The sequence below is a fragment of the Prionailurus viverrinus genome, chromosome C1, assembly GCF_022837055.1.
Source record: "Prionailurus viverrinus isolate Anna chromosome C1, UM_Priviv_1.0, whole genome shotgun sequence".
NCBI classification, from domain to species: domain Eukaryota; kingdom Metazoa; phylum Chordata; class Mammalia; order Carnivora; family Felidae; genus Prionailurus; species Prionailurus viverrinus.
In genome coordinates this window covers 34,238,315-34,251,780 of record NC_062568.1, presented here as the reverse complement: position 1 = coordinate 34,251,780, position 13,466 = coordinate 34,238,315, and the positions used below count along the sequence as shown (strand labels likewise).

The window sequence follows — 13,466 nt, the reverse complement described above, 5'->3', positions numbered from 1 at the left end:
CTCAACTCTTAAAATTCTGTTTTATTTATTTTTTATTTTTTTTACTGTGTTTTGATAAACTATTTATGTACTTTCTTAGTTCTGATAGCACTCAGTTACATTGGCCATATATTCCTCTCAGAAAAATCAATATGGTTACCAATTTCTATGCTCAATCTATTTTTTTTTTCAGGTCATCTTTGGCCTTTTACAATTTTTTTCTAAATCTCAAAGTCTATGAATATGCCTGCTTATGATCATATTTATACTATACATACATATACACATAAAGAAGGGATATAACTGTATCATGTATACAAACTGGGCTAAATTCCCAACAGTGTCCATCAATCCCTTGGGAAATACAAGAATAAGAACATGTCAAATTCAATCACAGAGACAGAGTACAGGCTCTTGACTCTGATGTTCACCTCAGGGAGACTGTAGAATCTAAGATGTTTATCTCATGCTATATCAGCTACAAAGTGATGTATTCATAAGAACTCTAACAGAACTAATTTTATGAGTACGTATTTTTTGCTCTCAAGTTTCCTGAGTCAATATGGGTCTTAGATGTAGTCAAAGACTTATCCTCAATGAAATATAATTTATAATAATGAAAAAAAAACTTATTGAATGAATGAATTCCAAAGTCCAACAATGTTTAAATATACCTAAAAATAAGATATATGTACTCAAAAACCATGCTTCCAAAGAATATTCTTAACTCATATAAGCTTAAGTGCAAAAAGGAAGACACAAAAAGCATATACATGATAATTTTGTGGCAAAAATAAAAAAGCAAAGAGAAGATTGGAAAATTAGGGCAAAATGTTAATAGTGGCTATCTTTGGGTGGTGGGATCATGACAGTATTTATACTTTCCTGCTTTTAAAGTATCTACACTAAGCAGGTACTACTTTAATAATAGGCAAAAATTAGTAAATGCCTTTGGAAATGCCTTAGAGAAAAAATATTGCTGTGAATATACATGATGAGACCCTAAATGCAGCAACTTACCCACTTGCAACAGAAAAATCTATCTCTTCACACATTAAGGGTTTACTTGGTTGTAGGTTCAAGAGACATAATTGCTCAAAATTTTTAAGGCCTCAGCATTTTCTCTGCATTTATACAGAGCAGATGGTGTTCACTATCCAAATAATATTTCAGCTTTTATGCAGAGACCATATAAGCATTCAAGGTAAGCACTAAATAAGAATTAATGCCTTGTTTAATACTGGACAGAAAAGACAATTTAACAAATTCTAAATTAATGTCATAGATACAATTCTATATAATGAAAAACAATTTGTAACCTTAAAACATACACCTTAATTATGAGTATCACTTGTGAAAATCTAGACTTATCCTGGGTCCCCTGCCCAACAACTCCAAAATATGATATCCAAATATACAGATAAATATTAAGTTTTGTTATATCTATTATTTAGTTATGTTAGAAGAGAAAAGAGATGACCTTTTTAAAAAAGGATTGATATGGGTTATAATAATATAACTAGGGCCTTATTAATTGAGCTACTTAATAATATTTCCTAATACTGGAAACTGTCTTATGTTTAATTTTTTTACCCTAGCAACTTTTCCTTCCCTCACATTCATAATGCTGAATGTACCCACAGGCATTTTTATGACTATAAATGTAGCTGAAAACAGCACTGGGCAATCAGCAATTCTTTTAAATACATGTTAATACAAAAATCTTTTTTTGAATTGTGATACATTTCAGATTAGCTCTGAACACAGCTACGTCTCAGAAAAAAAAGCGAGCACATTTCTGAAGACAGAACCTGACATTTACCTACTTATTGTTAATATACTACAGACTGCTTAAGGCATACATATAGCATCCTGCATTTTCCTTCTATTTACTGCACTTGAACCAGTTGCCACAGCCTAGGTATTTTTCCATTTCTTCTCCTTTGGCCAATTTTACATATAGTGGACCATGTATGTTACCCTTGTCTAAACCTCCCACAAACATCTGGTTGCCCATCATGTAAGATTTAATCCTTGGGTACATGAAGGTTATCAGTCAGCTCTGTCTCTGTGCCTTCCCACCAATTTCTCTTTAACTCCAACAACAACCTCAGACCTTTCCTTATTTTCTACCACAATTCACATAACTGATTCTACATTGCCAATATGTCCCAATCTATTTGAAATTCATTTCATAACACTATATTAGGCTATACTAATTAAAAAAATCTTAAGGGACTTAGTAGGTAACTGTGAGTGTGTATGTGTTCAGGGACACAGTCAAGCACTAGAAACAGTAAGAGGGTAATAGAGGCAAGATAAAATTAAGCTTCCAATTATACAGTACCTGAAACTTATTTTCAAATATTTTTCTTTCATTAATTCCCATCACAATAATTACAAAAAGAATTCAGATATGGATCAGTGAAGGAAGTAACAGAGGAAATGTTAGGTTTGGCCTGGGCCTTAACTTACTTGAAAGGAGAAAGCAATGTGATGTGATCAGAAGTAAAACAACCTATAAATAGCTCTATTTTTAAAAATATTCATCACAATATTCATTTCAAAGTTACCAATAAAAATACTTTATAAGAATAGAATATTTAATATACAATAAATGAAAACATCTACAGGATTAAATCGTCTGCTTTTATCCCTTCATTAGCTACCCAGTACCGATAAGCTAAAGCCCTTCCCGCATGGCAGAGAAAAGCCTTTTGAGGCCAGGTACACACCAGTTTCATTTCCTGCCACACTTTTTTTTTTGCCTCCACATCTCTGAAACATTCTTTCTACTTCTCCTTAAAAGGCTAAGTCTTCTCACACATGCTTCATATCTCAACACAAAATGTCACCTCCCCCAGGAAGCTTTGCCTAAAACCCACAGGTTGGTCTAAATGCCTGAACTTTATACTTCAAAGAGGAGAACTAGGAGGACACCGGACAGACCTCTTTACCTCAACAAGTAACATGTTAGGCTGCAGTTCTCTTTAGTGTCTAAAGGGCAGCAACATTTACTTGTGAGTCTAAACTCCCATCATGGTGTCTAGCACCAGATAGTAACTTTTTTAATGTTTGATGAACTGAATTATAGGAATTACGAAATACAGCAACAAGAATTTTTAGGTGCATCTCGGATCTTCAAGGGTTTAGCAGAACTTGAGATCCATCTTGAAATTAATAGTATTGGAGCTTCAAGCAGCTTAGTCTCTGCTTAATCAATACTTGGCTAAATAAAATAAGAAATATTCTAAACTGCTATTAGAGAATTTAAATTCTAAACAGCATAGCCATAAAGCTTAGAAAAATGGAGAAAACTATTTTTTCACATACTGTAATACCAACAATTTATTTTGTATTTACCTGTCTTTTCAGACTAAGTGGCCACATTTTTTTTATGTGAATACCTATTTCAGCTAAGAATATCAATATTTTAAAAGCTACCTCATTCAGTAAATTCAGAAATTTGTCCTGGTAAGGACTGACCAATCTACATCATTGTGAAGAAAATTCAAAAAGCAACTGGTAACCATGCAAGGCACAAGATTATGGGGAAACAACTCCTTTCTATGTCAGCATTTAATAGCTACCAGTTTTTCCTAGGACACAGAGGAACTAGAGAGTTATTTATCTAGTGTCCATCAAAATAAAGTAAGAACTTTCTGCTAGGATGGCAGAAGATTCCATTTTTAAGCCACTGATTAGAAGTAAAGGGACAGGGATGAAGAGGATTTTTAATTTCAAGGAAGAGACTATATTCCTTTTACTAACTATATTCTAATAATAGGTTTTGTTGTTTTGTTTGTTTTTCAAGATTGAATAGGAAGTGTAAGTCAGGAATTTAATCCTTTGGAAATCACAAAAGGAAGCCAGCTAACTGACTCTAGCCCAACCAGTCTAAGCACATACTACCCAAGGGCTGAAGTTCCAGGTAACGACCCCATGCCTGACTGTGTGCCATGACAGTAAAGCCCGGGGCTGTCTCTTCTACCTTCAGAAGGAAAAATTAAACCCAATAATGTGAACAGGACAGGAAGATGCTGTAAACAGAAATACAGTGGACCAACAAACACATAGGGTTTGTCATTCATCAAATGGAAAATTAAGTTTCTATTGTAAAATAAAGTACTGTGTTTACACAGCGTTCCACTGAAGTACCGTTTGTTCAGTAATCATTACAATACAAAATGGAATATGATCCTTTAAGGATTAAAGATGAAACTACCATCTCACTGCTAATATCAAAATGTTAAATGCTTAAAGTAGAACTATGCCCTCTTTTGGTGGAGAAATTGCAAAGGGTCAGGGATGCACCAAAATACACTACAAATATTGAAAGAAATTGATTAGCTTAGATGTTTAAAGTAGCATTCAAGTTCAGGGTTAAATGTTATTGGAAAAAAGGGGGAAATAAAAGATATTTTTAAAAATTTAACAAAATATGTCTTGAAAATTACATCACAACATATTTAGACAAAAATATGTTTGTAATTTTATTTTTTTGTAACTTAATTTATAAGTACATCTGTTAATTGAAATATTCAAAGAAATATCCTTTAATATTAGTCTATCAGAGAATATAAGCTACTTAAAAATAAAATCCTTGAATTTTGTCATCACTATTACGGAAAACTATAGCAACTAAAACATTAAAGTTGTTCCAAGTGGAAAGGAAGTATATAAATGACTGTTAATGCTACTGATACAATCAATAGCCACAGAATGCAAAAGAATTCTTAAAAAACACAAGAATCAATCAAAATCTTTTAAAAGCAGTCAATCTAGCAGCACTATTCTTAGCTGCCAATTTTATATACAGGAAATATGCACTACAATATAATATGCATGCAATTTTGAGACAATTTTAGGATTTAGTGAAAGTGTCAGCAATTGATTTCCTTGATTCATGGGTTTTTAATTGGGTCTCTTGAGGACAACAGGCAATTTTTGATAAGGATATTCTCTCATAATTATCAAACAGTTTCAAAACAAAGCTTTTAAATGTTTACTTAACACAAGTAAAGCACTGCCAAATGCAAGCTTAAAAATAAAATTGTTTGATTAGAAACATGTCATAAAATGCCTTTATCTTTTTCAAAATTGTTATTAATGTGCTGACATAGTGACTAATTAGTCAAGGCTTGACTTTCCTAAAAACTGATTCTATCTTAACCAAATTGTAATTCACTATTCAGAGTCCAAAAGCAACTACCTACAACCATTCTGTCCACACACAAAAAAGAAAGACTTTCAAATGACTACACAAGTTTTACTTTCAAAACTTAAATATATTGCCATGTAAATATATTTCACTTCAATTTTTGATTCATAATTTAGAAAATGACCTAAAATGCATGTTATGCATCTCAAAAATAAAGCAGATACTAATTCTGCTTATTAAAATATTAGAAAAATTTTTTAAAAATGAAACATCTCACAGAAGGATAAAGAGGGAAGAAGAGAGGTCTTAAATTAGAGCACTGCTTCTATGGACAACTTTTTCAAAAATACAAAGTTCTATGGGTAAATGGCTTAATACTTATAAAACAAACACTTTAGAAGTTGTTAAAAACTTACTTCTTGACGGTTCACTATAAAACTGTAAAATAGTGTATCCATGAGAAAATTGGCTTATTATATTTTCCTTTAATAAAGTTGTACTCGTGGGCTTATATTGCCAGGTTACATACCTAGGCCACCACTTGCCCAATCTTCCCTGCAGACCACGCTGTCTCAGCGCACACATTCCCAAAGATGAGAACTTAAAGGGGCCACGCCGCATCAAACATCTCTGCCAAGGTTCAGCATTTCACCGGTACCAGAGGTAAACATTACGTTGGCAAAACAGTGAATGTGATACACAGACCTAATAGTGTTGAAATCTGATCAGTACCTGGTTGGATTTTTAAATGTATTTTTTTAATTTTAATTTGCAAGTTTGCGTCCGAGTGTCTCTTAGTCCCATCACAGACCGAGGAAGAAAACTATCAGCTACCAGCTGCCATAAAGTCTCTTTCAACTTTGTCTCTGCTAATCCCTCCACGGGAATTCAAATGAAGCGCTTTTCCCTACATAATAAAACCAAGAGCTGGATAAACTTCGACACTGTAACCATGACGTAGTTGTATAGTTTGAGGATGACTCGTCTACACTTAAGTGATTTACACGGCATCAAAATAAAATCAGATCGCTGAACATTACTGAAACAACTGCAATTCGTCTGCTCCATTCAGTGACTTTAAGACACTGTTCACAAGCAGTTACCGAAAATGCCCCACGAGATGAGCACCAAACTTTCTCGAGCCCAAAGGCAGCTGTGAGCAGAACGTGTCCACCAGTCCAGAGGTGAATACGTCCTGTGCCCACAACACAGCTTGTGAACTTGGGAGGGACAGGAAGGACCACATCGACGCAACGTGGAAGGGGCGCGAGTGAGCGGGTCGCGCAGGGAGCCCCCGCGCGACGCCACCCGGGAGAGCCCAGGCGAGCCAGGCGACCGCGCGCACACGCAAGACACGCTGAGTGGGGGGCTGGGAGGACCACCGGCCGTCCTCGTCCCGAACCCGAGGGAACTCGCGAAGCAGGACTCCGGCCGGAGAGCAGAGACGGGCCCCGGGCAGTCGGACCACCTATTGCGAGGCAGAGTCCGAACCCACCTCCACTAGGCTGACGGTCGGAGTTCTGGGGAGATACTTAATTTGCCCAAACTGCCTGTATCCCTCCTCGGGACCCCTCCCACGTTTGGGGGTCTCCGTATCCAGGGTAAAAGGGGCAGGTTCACGGGTTCAGAATCGCAGCCCCGAGCCTACCCACCAGTCGCGGCAGGACCGCGGTCGCGCGAATCGGAAGACACTGACCGCTCGGGCCACAGGAGGTTCTCTCGGGGCTGCCCCCCTCCAAGGGGGCTCCCGTCCCGCCACACGCCGGTGGCCACCACAGGACTTGTTCTCCAGCTCTAGCCCAGTGAGGCGCCAGGTAGCTCCGAGCGTGGCAGGACCCACTTTTACTCTTCTGGACAACGGCCAACAGCAGTGACCTGTTTCCCTGTGAGGTGGCTCCCGGCGACGGCAGCAGAGACGGTGACCGGAGATTACAGTTGAGGTTTGAAAACTGCAGCCGCGTTGCGGGGCAGGGCTGTATGCTAGAACCCACCCCCTCGGCCGGGAGAGCCAATCCGAGAGCGCACGGAGGGCGGGGCTGTCACGTGACGGGTGGGGCGGGGCGCCGGCCGGTGGCGCGTGCTGCGGGGCTGGGGGGGCCCCCAGAGCGGTGAGAGGGTGTGGCCCGCGCGGGGCGGGCCAGAGGCTGGGCGGAGCTGGGAGCAGGTGGGGACGCCGGGCTAATTGCGGCCAGGGAGGGGTGAGACGGGCGCTGCCAGGGCTGAGCGCAGGGCTGTAACTCTAACTGGGTGCACCATTACCTGCCTTCAGAGTGGTCAGCCCACGAGGCGTGAATATCTGCAGACTGGGAAGAGGAAGAAGTAAAGTTACTCCTAGCTGCTCAGTCATTCCCAAACTTCTGTGTCTACCAAAGACATGTTTTCTAACTCTTCCCAGTCATGTTTTCTATGGCTTGAACCCATTCTGCAAGTGGAGACCCAGGTTGCTACAACTTGGCAGGCATCAGCATCGCTTGGGATTTTATGGAGCCTGAGCGCCACCACTAAAGTTCGCTTGAGGAAATGGAGTCCTGAGGCATAGCTGAGAGCAGTGTAAAGGAGAGTCCCCCTAGGATGAGTTGCTGATTTTGCCTATAGGATGCTAAGGGAAAAGATAAAAGCGCACAGCACCTACTCAGGATCTGTTATCCCCTGAAGAGAATGAAAAGGTTAAACGTTCTCTGCAAGACACCATTGAATGTTTAAAAATATATATAATGTAGGATTGGTTGCCGAGTATATTTACAGTAATTGTCGAAGATTACTGGGAAAATATATTGGGAGGGGAATAGTTCTGTTTTGAAATGCTGTAACATTTAGTCAACATTTAAAAAAAAATTTTTTAACGTTATTTATTTTTGAGACACAGAGAAGAAGTGGGAGAGGGGCAGAGAAAGAAGGAGACGCAGAATCCGAAGCAGGTTCCAGGCTCTGAGCTTTCAGCACAGAGCCTGAGGCAGGGCTTGAACCCACAAACCATGAGATCATGACCTGAGCCGAAGTCAGAAGTTTAACTGACTGAGCCACCCAGGCGCCCCGAGTCAACACTTAAAGAGGAGGTTTTCTTCTATCCCAGTAGGCCAAGCAAATTCTGATCAAGCCATTTCTTTGCTCTTCATGCTGTATTTTTAAGATAAATGCATAAAATGCCTCATAATCATTTAATGAAGTTTGCTGTTACTTAACTGACTCATCACAGTTTAATGTGCTTATTCTCTAAGCCTCTCGCTTGGAGAATACTTCCATCTAGTTTCTTGTTAACAACTGAACTGACTAAAGAAGTCTACAGTTATGATGGAAGCATGCAAACTAACTGAAAGCTGCATGGTGAAATGCACTTTTTAGCTATCATCATCTAAGAGTCCACAAACCGGTAAGACTGTTCCTATCTTTTCTTTTATGAGCACTGGGGCAGTACCCCAGAGGTCTGAGTACCAGCACTGGAACCAGTAATCTCTGGGAATCACGGGACTACATCATTGTGGTGATTTTTGGTGTGTGTGCGACGCTAGACCTCCTCAAGTCTAACATTTGATCATTCGCCAGCTCTTATTCTCCTCACACTCAATCTGCCTTCTCCTCTTGTCAGTAAAGCCAGTCCCACATCACCTCACACCTAGAGGCAGACCTTTCTCCCTCCATCACTGCTTTAAATCAACCCTCCTTGCATTCACAAGCCCTAGGCTCCAACCAATCAACTTCTAGAGGATCTTTGCGTACCTTGCATTTCCAGCCTCTGCCGTAGCTCTAGACTTTCACCATCGTCCTCATCAGCACCTGTTCATCAGTTTCCAACTTTGAGAAGGTTATCCTCTCCAGAAATCAGAAATCTTTACTGATTTCTCCTTTCCACTCCCAGCTTGATCACCTCTTTGCCTTATGTTGCGCACATTATACCCGTCCCATGTGTTTCTCTTATGCCCCTAGATTGTTAACCCTTGTGCCTGATGTCAGATTTGCCAGCCAGGATTTATCACATTATGCCAAGGATGTTCTACTCGAGTTGCTTGGCCTCAGGAACTATGGTTCAGGTAACAAGGAATTGCTGGTGCAGAGGAGCAGACTATACCATCTGTACCTTGCAATAAAATTCAGGAGTCAATATGTCCCTCCATTCAACCTAACTTACCTAAAATCATTCACAACCTTGTCAAAGGTGCACATCTTGCTCTCATTCCTTTGAGTAGGAAATCCTCTTGTGACCTAATGGTCATTTTGTGGTCATTGCCTCTGACCACAGAGTTCATTAAGTTGATCCTCGAATGCCACATACTGACCAAAGATAATAGTTACTATATGGGCTGACTGTGTACCTGCCAAATTCGTATGTTGAAGTCCTAACCCCCAGTACCTCAGAATGTGACTATATTTGGAGATAAGGCCTTTAAGGAGATAATTAAAGCAAAATGAGATTATATAGGTAAGTGTTACCTAAGATGAAGAGATTATACCATCAACAAAATGAAAAGGCAGTCTACTGAAATGGGAGAATATTTGCAAATCATTATCTGGCAAGGTGCTAACATTCAAAATATATAAAGAGCTCATACAACTTCATAGCAAAAACACAAACAATCTGATTTTAAAATGGGAAGTAGGACTGAATAGACATTTCCCAAAGGAGTCATACAGGTGGCCAACAGGTACATGAAAGGATGCTCAGCATCATTCATCATCAGGGAGGTGTAAATCAAAACCACGATAAGATGTCTCCTCATACCTGTCAGAATGGTGATTATCAAAAAGACAAAAAAATTAATAATAACAAGCGTTGGTGAGGATGTGGAACAAAGGGTACTCGTGCACTGGAAGTAGGAATGTAAATTGGTGCAGCCACTAGGGAAGAGTATGGCGGTTCATCAAAAAAATTGAAATATAACTAGTATATATCCAGTAATTCCACGTCTGCATATTTGCCCAAAGAAAACGAAGACATCAACTCTAAAAGATATATGCATTCCCGTGTCCGTTGCAGCATTATTTACAGTAGCCAAGATATGGAAACACCTAAATGTTCATCAATGGATGCATGGATAAAGAAATTGTGGTATGTATACAAGGTAATATCATTGAGCCATTAAAGGAAATGAAACCTTGCCATTTGCCACAACGTAGATAGGCCTCAAGGTGAAATAAATGCTAAGTGAAATAAGTCAGGCAGAGAAAGATGAATACCATACGACCTCACTTATATGGAATTAAAAGCAAAACAAAAGAAAAAAAATCAAGCTCATAGATAAAGAACAGATTGGTGGTTGCCAGAGATGAGGGGTGAGAGATGGGAGAAATGGGTGAAAGGGGTCAAAGGGTACAGACTTTCTGTTATAAAATAATTAAGTCATGGGGATATAATATACAGCATGGGAACTACAGTTAATAATACTGTACTGCATATTTGAACGCTAAGAAAATAGATCGTAAAGTTCTCATCACTAGGAAAAAATGTATTTTTAACGATGATGGATGTAGCTAGATTTATTGTGATTATTTTGCAATGTATAAAATATTAAATCATTATGTTGTATATCCATAACTAATATAATATTATGTCTGTAAATTATGTCTTGATTTAAAAAATAATTTTAAAAAGAGATTACAACACAGCCTAAGGGCTGACCATGTGAGGACACAGTGAGAAGACAGTCATCTGTGAGCCAAGGGGAGAGACCTCAGAAGAAACTAAACCTGCTGACACCTTGATCTTGGACTTCTCACCTGCAGAACTGTGAGAAAATAAATTTCTGTTGTTTAAGCCATGTCTTCTGAGGTATTTGTTATGGCAGCTCCAGCAGACTAACACAGTGGTCCTTTCCAGTCACTGCAAATGAGTCACTGTATGTGACCAGAGGTGGTGGTCCTTTCTAGTCATGCCACAATGTTCACCATATTGTGCCCAGGGAAAGTAACCCTCCCCAGTCACACCACATCTGTCACCACATGCTGAACATATACTGACTGAAGATACCTGGACATCCTCCCCGATAGTGCATTTATTCTTTACAGATGCAGAGGAGGGTTGAATTTAACACAGCCAGGAAGGCCCAAATTCAAAACTCCTGCCATTGACATATGCTCCTTCTGAAGAAAGCCTTACCGGTTATTTTTGTGTCAAGATCTTACAGTTTAATCCATGTGGAAGGAACAAAACAGACACTGCTACCTGTCTTCAACTGAATAAACTAGAAAATTGTGGCCAGGCTAAAGGCAGCCAGACACAGGGGCAGGGGCAGGAAGCAATGGCCTCTGAAGGAGGTTGGCTCAAACCTCCACCCAACAGGGGTGTTCGGGCTGAATGGACACAGACTAGTCTAGGTAGAGGGAGGAGTACTGGGTATACTTAGATGGATAGTCACAGTGCTTTATCCATGGTGCCTATAGGTCATCCCAATTTTGGAAGCACTGGGGACCCCAGAGTCCCCACATCCCCTGGCTCTCTTAAAACAAACCCAGTTAGCAAAGGTAATTGGGGCAAGTCTTTCCTGATGAGAGTAATGAGTCAGAACGGGACAGATGCCTTCCTCAAAGGGTTATACTATTCTTTTCTCCAAAGCACCTGTCACTGACTAGGATCTAGGTTGCCAATCAAACCACCCCCACACCACAGTTTATAGAGTATGAACTTCCAAAACCATCCAAAAGAAATATCATGCAAGCCACCTATGTCATTTCAAATGTTCTAGTAGTCACATTAAAAAAATTAGAATCACAGGTGAAATAAATTTTAATAATATACTTCACTTAAGCCAGTATATCCAAAATATTGTCATTTCAACATATAATCGATACAAAATTATTAGTGAGATGTTTTACATCCTTTTTTCATATTGTCTTAAATCTGGTCTATTTTACATTTAGCACACATTCCAATTCAGGTGCTAAATTTCCATTGGAAATACTGTATTTAGACTGCACAAAATTTACTGTTGAGAAAGAAAAATCACATCCCTATATTGTTTCAAGCATAAAAGTTTTCAGTAACTAAATGCAGTATCCACTTCTTAATTTCAATTTAATCAAAATGAAATAAAATTGTGATTTAGTCACACCAGCCATATTTCAAGTGCTCCATAGCCACTTGTGGTTGGTGGCTACTGTATTGGACAGCACAGGTCCACAGGGCTAGAAATGTGGCTTCTAATTGCTTCTAAACCTCAAAATGTTTAATGTAGCCCTAGCACAATGGAGGTGCTCAGTAATCATAGCATTACAGCAGTTTGAAATTTCAACAATCGGTAAGGCTCAGTAGCCCAATTCCCTTGTTTTAGAAAGGAGTCAACCCAGAATGACAGAAATTAAGGCACTAGCAAAAGATCACACAACTGAACTAGTTGGTGCATATCTGGATAAGAATTTAGGTCTCCCGATTCTTAGTCCTGAGGTCTATGTCATTACATCAGACTTACGGGAAAAACAACAACAACTCAACAGATATTTCTTTTCTCAACAGATTTTTTAAATGTATTTGAATAATCACTTGAATGACATGGACAAAGAAAAACGTACTTATAACCTAGTTGTACGTGCTAACCTGATAAAGGCAGTGTATTCCAGAATATGCAAGGTGTCCTTGCACTTGGTCTGGGGTCTAGGTGATTTAATCTGCAGTCTCTCTTACCTTGGCCTGTCACCACTCGGAGCTGCCTCACTGCACATCCATCTTGCCCTCCCCCAGAGCATCCGGCCACATTTTTCTGTCTGCAGCTGTCCTCTCCCAGCTGTCTACCACAATTTGTTTGAGGTTGTGCTTCAGCGACTCCTTTATATTTGCAAATCAAAGTATTCAGTAGAAACTGCAGCAGAGTTGTAGAAAAGCTGCTACCCGCTACCTGTGAATCGAACCCCGAGGTCCTGCCTCGTGATAGCTATGAGAGAGAGGATGTATGTGTGGCTAAATGTGTGGCATCAGACAGCCCTACATTCGTGTCTCAGTTCTGCCCAATTCCAGTTGTGTGACTCTGGGCAACCCTCAGTTTCCTCCTCTGTAAAGTGAAGATAATAATAATAGCTACTTCTATGAGATTTAAATATGGTAGTGTACCCAGCACATTTCCCGACAAGGGTAAGCCATGCAAGCAATTGTTATTTTCCAGTGGTCTGCAGGCTCTCTGAGGAGGAGCGCAGATATCTGGCTTACTACTGCACCTTGTGACTAGCTAAATGCTTGAGACATAGTAGGTCCTAAATGAATATTTGTCTAATGAGTTCATAAGATGCTTATGATTTCCCTCAACTCTTATGATTGATGCTAAGAGAGATGATTGGGGAAGAATTATGGTAAAGTCACTGATAAGGAAAAGGGAGGGGGAGGGGACTGCTTCCACCTTCAGAT

At 39.6% G+C, this 13,466-nt stretch overlaps 2 protein-coding genes across 6 annotated transcripts in view; both read right to left on the bottom strand.

Annotated features, from left to right (window-relative positions):
* HECW2 (HECT, C2 and WW domain containing E3 ubiquitin protein ligase 2) overlaps nucleotides 1-13,466 on the bottom strand; it is a 266,445-nt gene that overhangs the window by 2,322 nt on the left and 250,657 nt on the right. The window lies entirely within an intron of this gene.
* STK17B (serine/threonine kinase 17b) overlaps nucleotides 1-13,466 on the bottom strand; it is a 40,132-nt gene that overhangs the window by 24,739 nt on the left and 1,927 nt on the right. The window contains exon 1 of one of the 5 annotated variants that reach the window (XM_047869638.1): nucleotides 12,753-12,861. The exons of 1 other annotated variant lie outside the window; for it this stretch is intronic. The gene's annotated coding sequence lies outside the window, so the exon portion shown is untranslated. Of the gene's footprint in view, nucleotides 1-5,669; nucleotides 5,878-6,792; nucleotides 7,097-12,752; nucleotides 12,862-13,466 lie in introns of those variants that run through there. 3 more of the 5 variants (XM_047869637.1, XM_047869635.1, XM_047869640.1) reach the window with 3 other exon arrangements.